Source organism: Elaeis guineensis, chromosome 8, assembly GCF_000442705.2.
Source record: "Elaeis guineensis isolate ETL-2024a chromosome 8, EG11, whole genome shotgun sequence".
In the NCBI taxonomy this organism is placed as follows: domain Eukaryota; kingdom Viridiplantae; phylum Streptophyta; class Magnoliopsida; order Arecales; family Arecaceae; genus Elaeis; species Elaeis guineensis.
The window spans coordinates 43,742,244-43,764,645 of record NC_026000.2 but is presented as its reverse complement, the minus strand read 5'-3'; positions in this window follow the sequence as shown (position 1 = coordinate 43,764,645).

Below are 22,402 nucleotides of genomic sequence, written 5' to 3'. Positions count from 1 at the left end.
AAGAAATATGAAAACCATTTCTTCCAAGTTTCTCTCTCTCTTCTCCCTCTCTCTCCAGCTATTCTCCATGCCCTAGGAGCAAGAAACCCTAGGGTTTCTTGCCGCCAGGTCCATAGAAGGCAGGAAAAGCAGGGTAGGCGCTAGCCCCTCCCACTTTGTGCCGCCAACCCTTTTGTCTCTCCTTTTCTTGCAGCCACCCAAACATCAGGTCCAAGACCTGAAATCTTTTGCTACAAGGTTGATACAAGTTTTTCTCAGATCTGGAGTTGATCTGAGGTCATTTGAGGCACAGGTGAGATCTCCATCAACAGATCTACAGGAAAGGCTGCAGCAGGACAGATCTGCAAGGTCTGATTCTATCTACCTTCTTCCCTATCTAGAATGCCCCGATTTAAGATCTACAAATTGAAAGACCTTGATCCAGGCCTGATCTAGTTGGGTACCAGATCTTGAATTTTTTAGAGGTGATCTTAGAGGCGTTCTTCATCAGGAACGAAAGGCTGATGAAGAAGACAGTAACTAGGCTGATTTCGTCAAGCGCCTTCAATCGAGTCCAGAAGTCTTCAAATTTATTCGTTGCTGGTTCTGCTGCACCCAAGGTCCGTGGGAGGAGCCGGGATCATGCTCCAATAATCCCAGCTCCAGCTTCTCCGACTTCGGTAGAATTCTGCACCAACAGTAATTTTCCAACTCATGTAATGATATTTATTATTTGATAATAAAATGAGATATTAATTCATCATTTTAGCTGTATCTTATTATGTCTAAGATTATGACGAGCCTCAAAAATTAGGACAATAATTTTAGGAGACATGAATGGGTCATGCTAGTGAGACCTAAAATTCTAAAATCTTAATCTTAAATATTTTTGATCGTAGGAGCATTGAGTTGGAGATCAATATTTCGGATAGGCTGGCACATTCTATGTATGCTCGATGGAGAGGGTGGCAGATCTCACTAGCCATTTATGTGTAGGACACTAATACAAGGATGTGGGTGCTCATTTGAAATGAGTCTACTGAATTGACTTGATGAAAGAGAACATCTTATGAAAGTCTTACTTGCATATCAATGATAGTTTTCTAAGTAGGAGTTGTGCAAGTGATCCTTAGACCTGAGATCAACATGAAATCTTATGCACATGAACCCATATTTGGTTCATACCTAGGCATAGCATTAAGATATGTATGGGATGTTCTGGATATAGTGAAGCATGTATGAAGGTTATGAGTAGGTCAGCATAGAATCGATCACTCCTAGTAAGAGAAGATTGTATCCGTGTATTCTCATCCCTAGATGACTCAGAAAAAATTTTTTGTTTAAAAGTAGGAAGGAGATTAGAAAGAGTTTCTAATGCTTCATCATCAAAGTCATCATTTGTTAATTAAAAATTGATATAAATATGTATTTGAGTTTGACATGATTCCATACTCATAAATATATTCAGGGTGTAGGGATGATCGAAAGATTAAATTGCACAGTAACTTACCACTGAATGATATATTTGATATTTTTATTAAATTTTATATCTTCTCAATCTTGAATTGTAGGTTAGAATGAATTAAAGAGTTTAATTCGATTGTCAATTAGAAAGGATTCTAATTGTTGAACTCAGGTCAGCTCCATTAGACCTAAGTCGATTAGATTGAAATCTAATCAAATTTGGTTAACTTATATCTGAACCTACTGCTGGCTAGATGTGGAATTCAATGGGTCACGCACATATAAAAATTGATCAAGGACCCTTTTAATAAGGTTGATTAGAATTTTGGATTCAATCAGGATTTTCGGTAAGCATGCTAGCACGTGTAGAGATCTTAGCTCCTTGGGAGATCAATTTGGTCTCATACCTTGCTAATTAGCTAGCCCAATTTGGTGGGCATTTGGGTCAGGTCATGCCATCTAGAAGCAGCCCAAAGTGGGGTGCCACATCTCAAACTAATGCCAAAAATGAAGAGTCCAAATTGTGGAGGACTCTTGGCACAAAACAAATTTTGCGTGCACATGTTGGAGTGAGCAGAAGAAGGAGTCCTTCTGGCATGGGATTAAGATATGTGTGGTGGCCCTAATCACCCTCCATCCTCTGGTGCATATCTCAAAGTATGAGATAGATTTTTCTGGATTATTTGGGGTGGAGAAAAAATTGGAAAGAGGAAGGGCTCTCGCGTGCGCACGTTGGACCATCGCTTCTCTCTATGTTTCAGAGAGTCCTTTTATAAATTAAATTATTTTGAAATGGAATAAAACCATCATATTTTGTTCCATATTTAATCAGCTTTTTATGGTGATTTATCTAGAATTTTTCTAGATTGATCAAAAAGCCAAACAGATGGCACATGCTTCTCCTCATGCGCACGCATGGTGATAAGGACTCACGTGAAGTGTTGCAAGAAGGCATCCATCTATGAGAAATTTTCCTTCCTTATCAGGTGTTCTAGAATTAAAAATGAGTCCTCTATTCACATGGATATTTTTGGATTTTTTTGATTTGAGAAGGGATGCAAAAAAATCCCTTCTATGGTCGTGCGCAGGTGAAGGTGCTGATCGACGTATCATTGATAAGAGTCTTTCTACTTGAAGAAACTCTTATCTCTGATAATCTGATCAAATAAGCCTCTTGCATGGGGCATGTCTCTCTCTTTTGGCATCCATTTGGTGGCTATAAAAAGGCCTGGGCACTAGGTGTCTGATGCATTCAGATCGACTTTCCAATTTCTCTCCATTGCTCTTCCTTCTTTCTTACAACCCATCTTAATTTTAGGACAAAGTTTTGGGATTTAAGACAAAGTCTTATCTAGTCCAAACAAAGGTTGTGAGGGTTTTAAAGAAAGAGAATCAGAAGTTCAGAGGAGGTTCTGAGAGGGTCGAGTCAGGTTCTTGAAAAAATCTGACCGATACAAGGCTAGTCGAGTTCTAGAGGTTAGAACTCTTGAAGCAAGATGAAGAAGGAGTGCTGTCTTTGGTCTAATTTATGTGTGGATCACCATTGTAGGGTGGACACTTAGACGCCTTATGAAAATTGGATTAGCACTATAGGTATTCTTCTTATCTAAGTTTAATTCAATTATACTTTGATTGATATAGTCAAGAGTTTCTGGATATTTGGGTTTTCGGTGCATCAGGTGTTTTGAATAAAATTTTTAAATACCTAACCCTTTCGCTGCACCACCGAAACCTAATAGTATGGAGGTCGAGCAGGTACCAGGTGGTTTAGGAGGTGTTCTAATGGAATGAGGGATGCTCAAAGCTTGGTGGGAGAGGCATATGGTCTTTATCCTTGGGAGTGGGGCATGTGGAGCAAATGTTCACTTACCTAGAGGGTCCAAGAAACTTGGAGTTTATAGACGAAGGTGGATACTTATCATTTAAAGGATGCATGCCATTTCTTCTCCCTAGGGGCCGTGGAGGCGCACCTAGGTTGTTAGGGAATAACAGCTTGGACCTCTTGGGTTTGTTGGAGTCAAGAAGTGAAGTTGGTAGTCTGTCACCTAGTAGATGGAAGACTCTAAAATTCTTCTAGTGTGCTTATGGGAGTCCACATGGTGGTGATTTATTGGTTGTCCTAGCACCTCTCAATAGGGACACATGTAGAACCATTATTAGGGTACCAGCACTATGGTGGATGGAGTATTCTGGATGTATCAATTGTCTCCCACTCCCGAGGTCAAAGCATCCTTTGGCTCGGGCAAAGGAAGTAGAGGATACACTCTAGGTCCACTATGGCATTGGTGACTGTGGTTTTGGACCAAATCCACCTATTCTCTGAGGCTACTGAGGGCCAAACCTTATGGGCGAGGCTACTTCAGATCTAGCTTCAAATGACCTGCCAAGAAAAGTTGAGGGTTTTGATATCACATGCCATCTAGGGAGCTAGTGGGACATGCATATTTATGGAGGACATGCGCTCACTCCTTTCGGAAAGGAAATAATCATGATACATAAATTGTCCAGCACAATGATTATTTGTATAGTATTGATCCATGTGACACTTCTTCATTTAGTAGAGCACTAACATGTGGGCATTGATCGGACCATCCATTTGAATTGCTGCCTCATTCTATGTCATAAGAGACATGGAGGAGATGGGCATCGCCTGCCTGATTCCTATTTGTAGGCCTAGAGCGAAAGAAAGGAGGGTGTTGTAGCTATCGTCTTCTTCTCGTCTAAGGTTGTTTGTGGGTTAGCTTCTTTTACCCTATCTTCCCTTCAGCTTTTTCATTGTTTTCATGGCCTCCCTCCCAGAAAAACCATTGGAATAGGGATCTAAAAACCTAGATCCATCTGCTTGTGTTCCTAAGGGTTCCATCATAGAGGTGCTCGGGGTCTCTTAAACCCTGGATATGGTTAAGTTCGCTCTGAAGGGTGAAGACTTCGAGGGAATCCAAAGGGAATATGGGATTCCAAAAGATATAGCCCTTGAAGTGCCCCACCTTTCTGGGAGGGTTACCTCTCCTTGAAAAGATAGAGTGGCTTTGTATGAGGAGGCCTTCAAGGCCGGCCTTAGGCTTCCAGTTCCTAGCGTTCTTGCTAAGCTGCTGAGGTGGTATCAGCTGTTAGATGTATGTCCTAGAAAGAAATATGGCAGACACATTATAATATATTCTAGGATATATATTTATACTTAAACTATTGATTCATCAATAAAATAGGCTTTTTCTATCCATTATTATCTAATGTGTCTAAGAATCATCCTAGAAATTAATTATTTAAAGATACATATTGTCAAGAGTTGAGACTTAGAGACAAGTATGATTAATTCCTAAATTACTTCCGATCGATGGATCATCATGAGGATAGTGACTGATTCGATTAGATCGACGTATGGATTATTTTTTTTTAAAATAGATGAGTTTTTAGTTTACAGTATAGAGATATTGAGTGAGAGTGTGGATAGTTGTTAGAGAACATCGGTATTAAATATGATCAAATGAGAGATCACATGGATGTCTACTCACTCATCAATGATCTTCTCGATGCTGTAGTTGTTAGATGTATATCCTAGAAGTCAATTATTGACTAACACATTATTCGTTCTACGACATAAATTTATACTTTAAACTATTGATTTAATCAATAAAGGATAAATTTTTTTTTATTCAAGTATTATGTGTCTTAAATCATCTTTGGAATTGATGTTATGATATATATTTTTAAGTGTTAAGAATTAGAGGCATATATATTGATTCCTACATTACTCTCGATCATAGGATAGTTATGGAGATGATGATCGATCCAGATAGATTAGTGCATGGTTCACTTTCTTCGAGATAGATAAGTCTCTAGTTTACGGTGTAGAGACACTAAGTAAAAATATAGATAGTTGTTAGAAAATAATTAGTACTAAGTGTGACCATATGAGAGATCATATAGATTTTTATCCAATCGTTAGTGATCATCTTGATACTATAGTTGTGTGACTGGTTCTTTGACCTATAGTGTTATAATTGCTAATAGTAAGACTGCTGTAGTTTGACTACACATAAATATTGATTTGATTATGAGTTTTTGTAATGAATGTTGACTTCAGTTGGTTGAGCTGTGCGAGCAAGATGTGCATCTAGATGGAATCTATCGATCTTGATAGAGAAGAGTAGTTCTATGAGATTTGAGAAACTGAGTCCACAACTCTATGGCCATAGCAGTGTGATTGATGAAAAAAATTTTATTTGAAATTACTATTGGACTTGAGCTAATTGGATCTATCATATGACTGGTGATGAGGTTTGATGATTTATTCATAATCTACCATCTAGTCCGGACTCATAATAGAGGGACTATATCATACATTAACTACACCTAGAAGTTTATTTTGGTTCTGCTGGATTGTTACTACATATTGCTAGATATCACTGATAGATTGTAAGAGCTTAATAGGATCGTTCTGGATCAATAATCCTTGTCGAGTTAGAGTAAACTGTTCCAACCTACTGAAAGGAGTTTCAGTGATACCTATGATACAAATTATGGTATATCTTACTACCAGATAGAATTAAACTTATAGGGTCACACATAATGGGAGAAGACTTTAATTAGTTATAATTAGACTTATGAAGCACCAATTTATATGGATTTAGAAAAATCTTATTGGGTTTATGTTAACCTTGCTAGCACCTGGGTGAACCCAATTTCTCTTGTGATTGGTTTGCTTATGTGATAAGTTTTTAGCCAATTTCTATATTTGATTTGAACCTAATTAAATTTGATTCAATGGCATCCAATTGTTGGATGTTTAATTTATGACTTGGATTAAATTAAGAAAGAGTTTCTTGATTTTATTTATCTTGATTTGAATCCTTGAAATGAATTTATGAAATCATGTGGGTTGATTTGAGAGCTTTTAATTGGATCCCATATGATGGGATGTCTAGTACTGGGTGTGGCATGGGTGAATTATGGGTGGCACCCCATTTATTTGGTCCAACTATGTTATGGCTAAAACTTCTAATATGATTAGGAGGAGGGATCCTAATTTGATTAAGACACCCTTATGTTGTCTATTTAAAGGACCCTAGCCTTATCTCTCTGATTATCTTATGATCTCCCATCCTTTCTGCCACCTATTACTGTGCTCATGCCTCCTCTCCTTTCTCTCTCTAGCCCACACCCTCTCTCTTTCTAGGCATCCCTCTTGGAGCTATAAGAGAGGTGGGCGGCATCCCTCCTTGGTGTCAAAGGGTTGGCGCCAAGTTGCTGCTGATTTCATCCTCTTCCTCTCAAGTTTGTTAGGAGTTAGTTACAACAACTTCTTATTTATTATTCTTCTTGATTGGTTAAGGAATCAAGAAAGATTTTTGGCTTCCTTAAGAATAAAAAAAAAAGATTCAAGAGTTGATCTCTATCCAGACTTGGTTCAAGCCTATTCAGGCTTTTGGTTCAAGCAAGCAGGATTCAAGAGAAAATAATTGAGGTCGACCTTGTAGATACCATTAGAGATAGGATACTTGTACTGATGATTCAAAGCCTACTCAATCTCAGATCTAGAGATTGAATTGGATCCAACCCCAGTTACAGGTTTGAGGCAAAAAGGAAAAGTGATTCAGGTATGTGAATTGATCACAGACTTTTCTTTATTCATCCTAAAATTAGTTTATGTTAATTTCAGCATATGAACTAGATCTATATATGCTTTCATATGATAATAAATACTTAGATTAAAAATATTTTAATCTAATTTTTTACTATATTTTAGATTTAAAAAAATTTAAAAATTCATATGCACTAGCACCTATAAAAAATTCAAGAGTAGTATCAGAGCTACATGTTCATATGTATGAAAGTAACATAAAAATTTTAAAAATTATTTAAAAAATTTTTATTTTAGTTCATACATGCAATGTATGTATTTATATTCAGATCTGAAAAGTATTTTAGTTCTGATTTTATATATATATATGCGATATATGAAAGCATGCGTAAGTTAGAAATTAAATTTTTATAATTTAAATTTTTTATGTATATGATATAAAATAGTATGATTTGATTTAAAATTAATTTTTAAAAAATCTAAAATTTTTCATATATATGATATATGATTGCATGCATGTTCTGAAAGTGTTTCAAAAATCAAAAACTTTTTATGAAATGAATTTAGATCTTAAAATTATTTTTATGATTTGAAATTAATGTGTATATAAATCGTTAGGCATAGGTAGTTTTTACATTACGTCATGTAATTGGATTGCATCTCAGATTATGATTAAATCATATTGGGTCGAAATCGATATAGCTATTGATTAAATCAAATATTGTTTTGGGTGAGATCAATTGAGCTTATAGTTCTACAAGTGTTGCAAATTGAGTCGATTAAACTCTATATATAGAATCGAGTCAACCTAAGGATCTAATTTGGCTTTATGGCTCAAACTTGATTCACCTAAGCAGACTAATTGAAACCAATAAATCATTTGGTGTCTAAGACAAGTCCCGATCGATGGTTTTTAATTAGGAGGCTATTCATCTAGATAATTTTGTCTATAATGAGTTAATGACATACCCTCCTGTCAATCTCACTTATCTGACCAATTGGATGATTGGGTTCATTAGTTACTAGGACACTTTAGTTTAGTCCATTTCAGTTAGATCGATCATGTGATGACTGATTAGATAAGACCTGACCTAAACCTAATCAATATTAAATCTTATGCTCTTCCACCATTATAGAAGTACGGGTGTGGTACTGGTGTTGACTATTCTCAGCTGGTTATAGTTGTTTAATTATATCGAGAATACGCAACCACTCTACTAGCAAAGAGTTGCTCCAGGGTGAAGATGGGGTTAGGCCTAATATGTATTATCTGCGGGACTCAATGATGGCTTCACACTTACTTATGAATGGTAGATTTGGCTTAACTAAGAAGTGAGGCAATATGTGTTATCTGAACTCTCATGACTTAGAGACCAAGTCGCTAAAATATGCTTAGAGAAGCATCTGGATAAAGAGTTGTTAATGCATCGGTGTGTGTGTTATCAATAGCTATTAAGTGAGATGTACGGCATTGGTGGGACTATAGCACCCACTAAAAATCTTGCATTGGTCACATCGGATTTTTGTTTTTCATTCGAGGAGTATCAAAATCTAAAAAAATAGTGGAAGTCTATTTGCATCTAAAAGTTTTTAAAGTAAATATAAATTCAAGTATAAATATCTAACTAAATCTCTACTCTCGCAGATAAACAATATCAGCCTCTAACTCACTAGCCCACATTTTTGAAACCAACCATCTGACTGGCATAAATTTTAAGGATTGACTCAGAAACCTTAAGATAATCCTAACATCCAAGAAGATTGAGTATGTACTCGATCAGGATGCCCCAGCCTTACCAGCTCATTCTACGATAGAGCAAAGAGCTACTCTAGATAAGTGGATGGATGATGACTTAGGTTAAAGTGCTATGTGCTGGCATCCATATCAAACGAGTTGCAGAGCCAATATGAACACATGCCTACTACCTATGCAATGATCACTCATCTACAAGAGTTGTACGATGAACAGAGTCAGATCGAGTACTTCTAATTATCCAAGTAATTATTTAAATATGAAGATGCATGAGGGACAGTCAGTCTATGATCATTGCATGATAATGATCAAGGACCTTGAGGAGCTTGAGAAGCTCAGGCTTACCATCAGAGGAAGTTAAAGATGGATTGGATCCTCCAATCCTTGACTAGTTCGTTTGGGTAATTTATCGTAACTACCATATGAACAAATTGGATTACAACTTAGCTAGTTGGTCAATATGCTGGTTACCTTGAGTTGGATTACAACTTAGCTAAGGGTACCTTGAAAAGTTCAAAGAGCTCTATTTTTGCTGTTGAGCGAGCACCTTTCAAGAGAAAGTCTCAGGGAAAGAAAAAGAATAAGCCTGCAAAGAAGTAGAAGAAGGAGAGCAAACCTAAGAAGGACACTCCAAAAAAGCTATAGAGAAGAAAAAGTATTTCTACTGCAACTCCGACGGCTATTGGAGGAGAAACTATTGGTCTTATTTGGAGAGCCTAAAGATGAAAAATGGTGAACAACCTTTTGAAGGTATGCTCATTATAGAATCTAACCTAACGATTTCTTCTACTTCTAATTGATATTGGACTCTGATTCTAGTGCTCATATATATCCTTCAATCCAGGGTCTAATAGAAAGTAGGAGGTTGAGGCAAGATGACATAATCCTTCAGGTCGGCAATAGAGCAAAGGTTGTTGCAGAAGTTGTTGGAACCTACCCTCTTCGATTACTGTCAGATTTTAGATTAGATTTAAAAGATTATTATTTTATTCTGTAGCTAGCCAAAATTTGATTTCGATTGATAGATTTATTTTTTAATTTAATAAAAATATTTTTTATTTATTTATAAAATAAATTGATTACTTCTAATCTTTTGATTGACAGTCTTTATCACTTACATGTTGATGCTAATATGAACCTAAATGAGCAAGTAGTGAGTGCTGTAGGCCAAAAGAGACCCAGAGATGAGTTTAACCATAAGTACTTGTGGCACCATAGGCTTGACCATATTGGAGATAACAGAATAAACAGATTGAAAAGGGATGGGATCCTAGACTTGGTTAAATCTGAGTCAATTTGACCTGTGAATTATGTCTTTGAGAAAAAATAACTAGATTATCCTTTATGGGATAAAGAAAAAGGGCACTGAGCTACTAGCCTTGGTATACACCAACGTGTGTAGTCCATTTGATGTGCAGGCCAGGGTTGGTTATAGCTACTTCATTATCTTTACTGATGATCTATCATGGTACTAATACGTGTTTCTCATAAAATACAAGTTTGAAACCTTTGAAAGTTTCGAGAATTCAGGCATGAGGTAGGGAAGCAAATAGGTAAATTCATCAAAATTCTTCGATCTAATCGAGGAAAAAAATATCTAAGTACTAAATTTTTGAAATATCTTAAGGAGAATGGCATAGTCTCTCAATGGACTCCTCCTGACATACAACTCAATGGGATATCCGAAAGGAGAAATAGGATCCTATTAGATATGGTCCGATCCATGATGAGCTTCATTGATTTATCGTATTTCTTTGAGAATACGCCTTACTTACTGCAATGTATATTTTAAATAGGATTCCTTTAAAATCTATTTTATCACACCATATGAGATATGACAAGATAAGAAGTTGAGTCTGAGTTGCTTTAAGATCTGAGGATGTCCAGCCTATGTCAAGAGACAGAAAGCTGATAAGTTAGAGGATGGATCTATTATAGCTCGATTTATAGGATATCCCAAAAAATTATGAAATATTACTTTTACTTTTCACATGACCATAATATGATTGTGAGTCACAATACCAAATTCTTAGAAAAATAGTTTTTTTAGGATAGCAATAGTGGAAGGTTAGTCAAGCTCGACGAGAATGTCTCTGAAAAGCAACGAGCTATAGATCTTCAAAAACCCATCTATGATGAGCCAGTAGTTAATATTCCACCTCTATCTCGTAGATCAGGTAGAATCTCTCATCCTTCTGAAAGATATATGGGTATGCTGAAAGAGGATGTAGAGGAAGCATTCCTTATGGAAGATGGAGGTCATGATGATGATCCTAGTACTTTTGATGAGGTGATATCTGACATCAATTTTGAAAAATGGTTAGAAGTAATAAAGTCAAAAATTGACTAGTACACTTGAACTTGGTATAGACCTTAGGGATCCATCTGAGGAAATTATTTTCATTGGGTGTAAATGGATCTACAAAAAGAAAAATTGATGCTGATGGTAAGGTAGAGACTATAAGACAAGGCTAATGGCGAAGGGTTATAGTCAACACAAAGGCATTGACTATCATGATACCTTTTTACCTGTTGCCATCCTGAAATCCATCCATATATTGCTTACTGTTGTAGCTTAATATGATTATGAAATCTGACAAATAGATATAAAAATTATTTTTTTGAATAGATATCTTGAGGAAGATATCTATATGGAGTAGCCTTTGGGTTTTACATTCGGTTAGCCTTTGGGTTTTACATTCGGTGATAGTAATCACCGAGTCTGTAAGCTACAAAGGTCCATCTATGACTAAAACAAGCTTCTTAGAGTTGGAATCTTTATTTTAATGATACGATTAAATCATTTGGTTTTATCAAAAATAAAGAAGAACCTTGTGTATATAAAAGAATCAGTGGAAGCACACTTGTCTTCCTCGTACTGTACGTGGATGATATCCTCCCCATTGAAAATGATATTCTGTGTTGATCTTAGTCAAAATTTGGTTGTCTAAAAAATTTTCTATGAAAGACTAGGAGAAGTATCTTATATTCTTGAGATAAAGATTTATAGAGATAGATTTAGAAGGATGCTTGGCCTATCACAAAGCTGCACGTAGAGAAAGTGCTAAAGTGGTTCAGCATGAAAAACTCCAAAAGAGATTTGCTACGTCTTAGGTATGGTATTCGACTCTCCAAGATGATGTGTCCTACCACTTTTGAGGAGATCGAGCACATGAGTGGGATCCTTATGCTTCGATAATAGGGAGCTTCATGTATGTCATGCTATGTATGTAATCTGATATTATCTTTGCTATGTGTCACGAGTAGGTATCAGTCGAATCTAGGAGAGGAGCACTAGATAGCTGTAAAGAACATCTTTAAGTACTTACAAAGGACTAAGAATTTATTCTTGATCTTTGAAGGAACACCTGAATTATGATTGAGGGTTATACATATTCGGACTTCATATCGAATCTCAATGGTAGAAAGTCTACATCAAATATGTATTCAATTGCAATGGTGGTGCAGTCAGCTAGAAGTATTCCAAGTATAGCATCATCGCAGATTCGACCACAGAGACTGAGTATGTCGCCGCCTCGAATACTATAAAAGAAGGCTTCTGGTTCAAAAAGTTTGTCGTGAAACTTGGTGCGATGACATCGGATATCATACCACTATACTACGACAACAATGGAGCCATAGCACTTGCTAAGGAGCTCCAGTCTTATCAAAATCAAAGCACATTGAATGGTGGTTCCATATCATATGTGACTACTCGAGAAGTAATATGTTAAGGTGGAAGAATAAACTCTGTAGATAATGTGGCAGACCCACTGACAAAATAGTTGAGCCAGTCCAAAATGAAAGCTCACCTTAAGAAGATGAGGCTTAGATTAATGGCCAATTGACTTTAGTCCAAGTGAGAGATTGTTAGATGTATATCCTAGAAGCTAATTGTTGGCTAACACATTGTTCATTCTATGACATAAAGTATACTTTAAACTATTGATTTAATCAATAAAGGGTAATTTTTTTTTTATTCAAGTATTATGTATCCTTGAATCATCCTTAGAATTGATATTACGATATATATTCTTAAGTGTTGAGAATTAGAGGCATGTATAATCGATTCCTAAATTATTCTCGATCATAGGATAGTCATGGGGATGGTGATCAATTCAAATAGATCGGCATACAATTCATTTTCTTCAGATAAATAAGTCTCTAGTCTATGGTGTAGAGACACTGAGCAAAAAATGTGGATAATTGTTAGAGAAAACTAGTACTGAGCGTGACCATATGAGAGATTACATGGATTTCTATCCAATCATCAATGATCATCTCGATGCTATAGTTGTGTGATTGATCCTTTGACCTGTGATGTCACAGTTGCTTACAATAAGACTGCTATAGTTTGACTAACATCAGCATTGATTTGATTATGAGTCTTTGTAGTGGATGTTGGCTTCAGTTGATTGAGCTATGCGAGCAATATGTGCATCTAGATGAGATCTATCGACCTTGTTAGAGAGTAGTCCTATGAGATTTGAGAAGTTGAGTCCATAAGTCTATAACCATAGCAGTGTGATTGATGAAAAAGAGTTTTTATTTAGAGTTAATCTGATCTATGATATGTCTGATGATAATGTTTGACGATTTATCTATGACCTGCAATCTAGTTGGGACTCACGATAGAGGACTGTATCATATATTAACTACACCTAGAGATTCTATTTCGATTCTACTGGGTTGCCACTATATATTGCTAGATGTCATTGGTGAATTGTAAGAGCTCAATAGGATCATTCTGAATCAATAATCCTTTCGAGTTAGAGTGAAATTGTTTTGATCCACTGAAAGAGATTTCAGTGATACCTATAATAAAGATCATGGTATGTCTCACTACCAGACAGAATTGAACCTATGGGGTCACACATAAAGGAAGAAGATCTTAATTAGTTATAATTAACTTATAAAGCTCAATTTATATAGATTTAGAAAAATTCTATTGGGTTCATATCAACCTTGCTAGCACCTGGGTGAATCCAATTTCTCTTGTAGTTAGTTTGCTTATGCAATAAGTGTTTAGCCAATTTCTATATTTGATTTGAACCTAATTGAATTTGATTCAATGGCATCCAATAGTTAGATGTTTAATTTATGACTTGGATTAAATCAAGAAAAATTTTTTTAATTTTATTTTATCTTGATTTGATCAAAACCCTTGAAGTGAATTTATGAAATCATGTGGGCTGATTTGAGAGCTTTTAATTGGGTCCCATTTGATGAAATGCCTAGCACTGGATGTGGATGTGGGTGTGGGTGAATTATGGGTGGCATCCTATTTACTTGGTCTAACTATATTATGGCTAGGACTTCTAATATGATTAGAAGGAGGGATCCTAATTTGATTAGGATATCCTTATATTGTCTATTTAAAGGACTCTAGCCTTACCTCTCTGATTATCTCATGATCTCCCATCCTTGCCGTCACCTATTACTATGCCCCACCTCCTCTCCTCTCTCTTTCTAGCCCATGCCCTCTCTCTAGGTGTCCCTCTTGGAGCTAGAAGAGAGGTGCATGGCATCCCTCCTTACTGTCAAAGGGTTGGCACTAAGTTGCTACTGATTTCATCCTCTTTCTCTAAAGTTTGTTGGGAGTTAGTTACAATCATTTCTTGTTTATTGTTCTTCTTGATTAGTTGAGGGATCAAGAAAGATTTTTGGCTTTCTCAAGAATCAAGAAAAAAAGATCAAAAAGGGTTCAAGAGTTAATCCCTATCTAGGCTTGGTTCAAGCCTATTCAGACTTTTGGTTCAAGCAAGCAGGATTTAGAAAAAAATAATTGAGATCAACCCTATGGATATCCTAGAGGCAGGATGCTTGTACTACTGATTCAGAGTCTACTCAACCCTAGATCTAGGGATTGAATTAGACTCAATCCCAGTTACAAGTTTGAGGCAAAAAAGAAAAGTGATTCAAGTATGTGTATTGATCACACTTTTTTTTATTCATCATAAAATCAGTTTATATTAATTTCAGCATATGAATTTGTTCCATAGGTACTTTCATATGATGAATGCATACATAGATTAAAAATATTTTAATCTAAATTTTTTGCTACATTTTGGATTTAGAAAAGTTTTGAAATCCATATGCACTAGCACTTATAGAAAATCTAATAGTAGTGGTGTGAGTAGTTCTTGAAAGAACAGTGTCCTACAAGCCAATCGTATGGATGATATAATAGGACTATTCTGTATAATCTTCCTACTCATGCGTATGATATTGGCTATCTTATATATGAGGCATTATATTTTATCATTTGCTGTATCATATTTTATTTATGATTATGACGAATCCCATAAATTAGGATAATGATTTTAGGATCATGATGAGATCATACTGGTGAGATCTAAAATTTTGATAGCCCCAATCTAAAATATTTTAGTTGTTAGATCATTGTGTCAGAGATCGATGATATCTGTAAGATTAGTACATCCTATGTATGCTCACGAAGAGGGTGATTGATCATGTCGAGAAGATGATTGATCTTACAATCACTTGTGTGATGACACTAATATAAGGATGTAGGTGCTCATTGAAGAATGAGTTCACTGAACTGATCCATAGAGAGAACATTTGATAGAGCCTTACTAACATGTCAATAGATGGTTCTCTAGTGGAAGTGGTGCAAGTGATCCTTTGACCTGAGATCACCATGGTACTTTATGTATATGGATCTCTACTTTAGTTCATTCCCTAGCATGTCATTCTGAGATATGTGTGGGATATTCTGGGTTTGGTAAAATGTGCATGGATGTTGTGAGTGGTTAATAAGAAATCAATTACTTCTTGTAAGAGGAGAGAACATCTTATGTGGTTTCATAGGTGGTAACTCAGAAAGTCTTTACACAGAGTAGGAATAAACAGTAGAAGGAGTTTTACTGATTCATCAATCGAGTCATCATCATCAGATCGAGTTATATATGGATAGATATTTGGACTTGACATGATTTCATGCCTATGGTCTATTTGGGATGTTGTGTAATCGAAGGATTGAATTGCATGGTAACTTACCACGAAAGGATAATTTTGATATTTTTATCAAATTTCATATCTTCTGAGTAGTCATGACACATTGCTAGATGTCAATCTTGACTTGTGGACTTGTAAGAATTAAAAGAGTTTAATTCATCAACTAATTAGAAAGTATTCTGATTAATTGATGCATTTGGACTGACCTAATCTGATCAGATTAGTTTAGGTCATGAGTCTGAGTCCACTACTAGCTAGATATAGAACCCAATGGGTCACACACATTAAGGATTTAATCTTCATCTAATCTATTTGGATTTATTATAAATCTTATGGGTTAATTAAATTGCTAGCACATGGATTAACCCAAGTTTTCAATTGGATTTGGTACAAAGGTATTTGTGCTAACCTAATCCTGTTGCCTTGAACTTAATTGGATTAGGTTCAAATCTTAAGGCATTAGATGTCCTAACTTATTTAACATGAAAGAGTTTCATGTTATCTGGTCTTTCTCCATGCCACTCCATGCTAAAAAAAAAGCTAGCACCCATATTAATTGGCATCCAGAAGAAAGAGTCCTTCTGGACTACTCTTAAAATTTCTACCATTTATTCCACCCCATCTCTTAATGGGACACGCCATCGATGGTGTTTTGGATTATGGGCGCAGAAGAGGAAGTAACCTTCTTCATGAAGGGTCTTACATGCAAATTAAATGGGGATGCTTATTTATTATTAGCGTTAGGAAGGAAAGTCCTTATTCAAGGCTCCTAACTTCCTTTCTTAAATCCATGCCAACACATTTTCTCATGCACCATCTGATGGCGCCTTGGTTTCAATGCATAGAGGAGGAGTTCTTCTACCTGTAAAACTCTTTTTTTTCCACATCTAACTTATTTTTTGTGATGAATTACCGTGTGAGGGAAGTGGAGTGCCAAGAGTTGGTGCCCCCCCTGGGATTGTGTGTAGTGCCCCTTCATTCCTTATTTAAGGGGCACTCCATATGTGATATGGTCGATCCAAAAAGGGGTTTAAGCATTGGATCATGTGAGAAAAGAAGGAAAAGAAATAAAAAAAAGGAAAGAAAAAGATAAAGAAAAGAGGAGAGGAGAGAAAAATAGAAAGTCAAGAGAGAAAATGGAAAGCAATTATTGCTTGTCCTAGGGTTCAGATTGTTTAAGTGTTAGACATCTGAATCTAATTTTGTGTGATGAGATCTTTTGGAAAAAAAATTTGGAGTGGCTTTTGAGGAGAATCGATGGCTATCAGGAAGTAATGCAATCTATTCTTGAGAAGGACAATCGATAGTGGACTTATGAAGATGGCTGTAGCACTACATCTGAAAGAATTCTGCCCCGACAAGCCAATCACATTTGATATGTGATAGGATCTTTTCTGTAATTACTCCCAACTCATATATGATATTTATTATTAATCAATAATAAAGAGATATTTTTATGATTCATCATTTGCTGTATTTTAATAATTTTTAAGATTATGATGAACCCCATAGATTAGGATAATGATTTTATGGGCATGTAGGGTTTATGTCAATGAGATTTAAAATCCTAAAATCTTAATCTAAAATAATCCTAGTCATTGGATCATTGAGTTTGAGGATCAATGAATTTAGAAAAACTAGCACATCCTATGCATGCTTGATAGAGAGGATAGTTGATCTCACAACCACTTGTGTAGGGATACTAATACAAAGATGTGAATGCTCATTAGGGTATAAGTACATTGATTTGATCCACTGAGAGAATATCTTAAGGAAGCCTTACATGCATGTTAAAAGATAGTTCTCTAAGTGGGAGTTGTACAAATGATCCATAGAGCGGAGATCACAATCCATATTTTGGTTCGTACTCAAGCATGACTAAAGTCATGATGGGGTGTTCTAGATATAGTGGATTATGTATGAAAATTATGAGTAGATCAACAAAGAATCGATCACTCTAAATAAGAAGAGATGATATCCCATATATTCTCATCTCTAGATGGCTTAAGAAGTCTTTGGCCAAAATAGTATGAAGATTAGAAAAGATTTCTAATTCTTCATTAGAGTTATCATTAATTGATGATGAGTCAATAGGAATATGTATTTGAGTTTGACATAATTCCATACTTATGAATATATTCAGGATGCAGGATGATCAAAGGATTGAATTGCACAGTAACTTACCACTGAAGGATATTTTGATAATTTTATCAAATTTTATATCTTTCGGATAGATATGATATGTTGTTAGACATCAATCACATCTTGTGGGTTTTTATGAATGGAAGTGATTAATTTATGAGTCAATTAGAAAGAGTTCTAATTTGACAACTCGAGTTGACATGGGTTTGACCTAAATCGATTAGATGGAGTTCAATCTAATCAGATCAACATGCATTCAGATTTACTGCTAGCTAGATGTGGAGCCTATAGGGACACATACATTAGAAAATTAATCAAGAATAGATTTTGATTGGTTGGTTGGACCAAAGGAACCAACTAGGGTTGTTGGAAAACATGCTAGCACATGTGGCACAAACCCTAGCTCCTTAACCAAGCTGATTTGATCAAAATCTTATTGATTTGGTTAACCCAATTGAGCTATTAATTAAATTAGGTTAGGTTCTGACTTAGACTAGATTTATTTGGATTTTTATTGGACTTTTTTCAGCATTTTGAGCATCATATATAGAGTCTAAATTAGTTAGGACTCTATCATGTCTAGCGCTCCAAGGGGATAAGGCTGAATTTGTCTTGATTTGTGAAGGGGTTTTGAATCTTCTTCTTATCTGATCTCTATGCTTATGATGAAACCCTCTCAACCTTCTATCTACATGGTATAAAGTTTAGAGTGTGCCATGGCCAGATGGGGTGTGAGACTCCCCAAAGATCTATACGCGTGTGGCAGTGAGAAATGCAAAGAGTCATGATTTCACATATTTTTTTCTCAAGATTGGGATATTGTCATACTTGATTTTTTTGCCATTAGAATTCTGATTCAAGTGGCTACCATGTGGCAAAATCTCAGAATTTTCTAAGATGGTTTGAGGTGCAAATGGTGTCTCCTAATTGCTAGTACACGTAGGGGATGCGAGAGAATGCTGAATCATTGTATCGTATAATAAAGAGTCCTTCTCAAATAAGACTCTTAATTTCTGATATGCTGATTAAAGAACTCTATAAAAAGGTATATCTGAACCCTTTCTGTGCCCCTTCTGTTGCTATAAATAAGGGACAACAGTTCAGTTCAAGGCATTCCCAACTCTTTCCGATAGTTCTCTTCCTTGTCTTGTTAAGACATTATCTTAGAATTAAGATAAGTCTGCCCCACTTTAAGATAAGAGTTTAGGAAGAGAATTAGGAAGAAATTAGAGGTAGGAAAAGCGGGTTTAGGAGTTCATATCCAAGTCAGGCATGGGTTTGATCAAATTGGGTCAAGCCGAGTTCTATTGGTTAGAACTCATCAACAAGATTTTGGCACAAGGAGTCCTATTTTGGAGCAATTTCTGTGTCATCACCTATGGAGGGCATATGCTTATGTGTCTTTAGAGATTTGAGAATTTAGCGTAAGAGGTATTTATCTAAACTACTTCTTAATTATTTTATTAGTTGTTCATTAATTGCAATTAGTCAAGGGATCTTGGGTCTAAGATTTCGGGTGTTAAGGATTTCATGATCATAAATTTTTGAAGTCCACTATTTCGTTGTGCTACTCAAACCCAACAGTGGTATCAAAGCAACCTTGATTGATTTAATTAATGGTCAATTTGATGTTATGATATATGATATGCAAGTCATGTTCATATAAGTAGCATGCTAGTTGTAATACATTATGTATTGTTGATTGCCACTGATTAGGTGTTTCACATAAATCCTAATCAATATTAGTGATATGTTTAAGTTAGTCATCATTATGACATTAGGTTGTCTTATAATGATGATATAATTACTACACATCTGGCATAGCATTCTATTTTTATGATTATCATGTTATGTTTTTTATGATATATTATAGCATGTGATATAGTTTGATAAAGTAAGGTAGGATGTGTATTTGAGACTATTAAATCTCTCTTAAAAATTATATTTAGTTATAGTATTGAAAATCAAAAGCAAATCCATTCAGAAAATGAGTGATTAATTGGTGTCTAGGAAAATGGTTCTAGGAAGGTAAAGAGCTGATGGTTTTTAATGTTGGAATTCAGGATTTGGTGCACGTATATATATTTCAAAATTTTATTTTCTAAATACTGTAGTAAAAATAAGATTAAAATACTTTTAATCTGAATTATGCATGTATAAAAATATAAAATTATATGAATTTATCTCATATGCTGAAATTGATATATGCTAAAATTCAGATTGTGATCAAATCATATATCTGTTTCACAATCTTTTTCTTCGAATCTGGATCTGAAAGAGAAAAGATTCTCTCTTAGCTACATAAGTATCCGGCCTCTATGAATATCCACTTGGGATCAGTCTAGAACAGCCCTCTATAATCTGAATTTTGGTTCTCCTAAAATTTAGCCTGTCGAATTTGAATGAAGTCCGGATCGCGATCAATGCTTCCTTGATCTTCTTTTTCTCCTCTTCTCTAGAGTTTCTCCTTACTTTGTACTGCTACAAAATACCAAAAATCAGCAAATTATAGGATGCCCAACACCTTGGGCATGGAACTCTTTGGGACTCGCGTCTCAATGGATGGGTGTGTAGAACGCCCAAGAGAAGAGAAAGGGAGAGGAAGAGAGGGCATGGGGAGAGCCTTTGGGCCTGAGGGACTGCTGGTTTGGATGCTCTAGAGACTTTAGGAGAGGTTCCTTTAAATAGGCATAAGGATTGAATCTTATTTAATCACATAATACAAGTCCTACTTGCATTGGGTTTCCTATTAACTTAAGTTATCCAACTTACTTTAGGAGACCCTTTAGGCACCAACAATTGGAGTCCTTGCACCCATAATTAGACACCCCAAAACATACCCAAAAGACATCCCATAAGAGAACTAAAAAGCTCTCTAATCAATGGACACACCCAACTAGATCAAATCAAGGTGGCACCCAAAAATAACTATCAAGAAAATTAATTAGGGATTTGCACCCTTAATTAATATGATCCATAATCTTAGACACCCAACAATTGGAGTCTGATAAATCTAATTCATATAGGTTATTAGCAGGTAATTAAGTTAGAATTATCTTATCAAATAAGTAATCCCAACGAAAAGAGAAATTGGATCCAACCATGTGCTAGCAAGGTTATCATAAATCCAATGAATTTTTCTAAATCCAATTGATATTTCATAAGCTCAATTACTTATTTCAAACCTAATCCCTTTGTTGTGTGACCCCATAAGTTTAATTCTATTTGATAGTGAGATATATAATGATCTCTATCATTGTATCATTGAAACTCTTTTCAATGGGTCAAAACAATTTTACTCTAACTTAGTAAGGATTGTCGATCCAGAATAATCCTAGTGAGCTCTCACAATCCACCAATGATATCTAGCAGTATGTAGTGGCAATCCTGGTAGAACTAAAATGAATCTCTAGGTGTAGTTAACATGTGATTCAGTCCCTTTATCGTGAGTCCCGACTAGATGGTAGATCATAGATAAATCGTCAAACCTCAATATCAATCATATGATAGATTCGATTAGCTCAAGTTTAGTTGTGATTTCTATAAAAACTCTTTTTCATCAATCACACTACTATGACCATAAATTTTTGAACTTAGCCTTTCAAATTTCATAGGATTTCTCCTCTCTATTAAGATCGATAGATCTTATCTTGATGCATACCCCACTCCTACAGTGGACCAACTGTCGCCAATATCCACTACAAGGGCTCATTGAGATCTATGTTTATGTATCAGTCAAACTTCAATAGCCTCACTGTGAGCAGCAGTACCATCTCAAGTCAAAGGATCAGCCACACAACTACAGCATCGAGATAATCACTGACGATTGAGTAGAAATCTAAGCGATCTCTCGTATGATCACACTCAGTACTAGTTGTTCTCTAACAACTATCTACACTCATCGTTCTGTATCTCTACACAGTAGACCAAAGACCCATCTATCCCAAAGAAAGTGATTTGTGCGCCAGTTTATTCGGATCTATTACCGTCCTCACGATGATCCTATGACCGAAAGTTTTTAAGAATTAAATACATGTCTCTAATTCTCAAAAACTTGAGAATATGTATCGAAACTAATTTCATGGACGATTCAAGGACACGTCACACTTGAATGAAGAAGAAATTATCCTTTTATTGATCATATCAATATATTAAGTACAAAATTATATCATAAAATTATTATAATTTGTCAGCCATATTGACTTCTAGGACATACATCTAACAATCTTCCACTTGGACTAAAGTTAATTGGCCACAAATTTAAGTCCCATCTTTTCAAGGTGGACTTTCATTTTTGGTTGGCTCAACTGCTTAGTCAGTGGGTCTGCCACGTTGTCCATAGAGTCTACTCTTCGCACCTTGACATGTTTCTTTTCGAGGTAGTCACGTATGATATGAAAATGCCACTCGTTGTGCTTAGACTTTTGATGAGATCTCAGCTCCTTAGCAAGTGCTATGGCTCCATTGTTATTGCAGTACAGCAGTATGACATCTGATGTCATAAC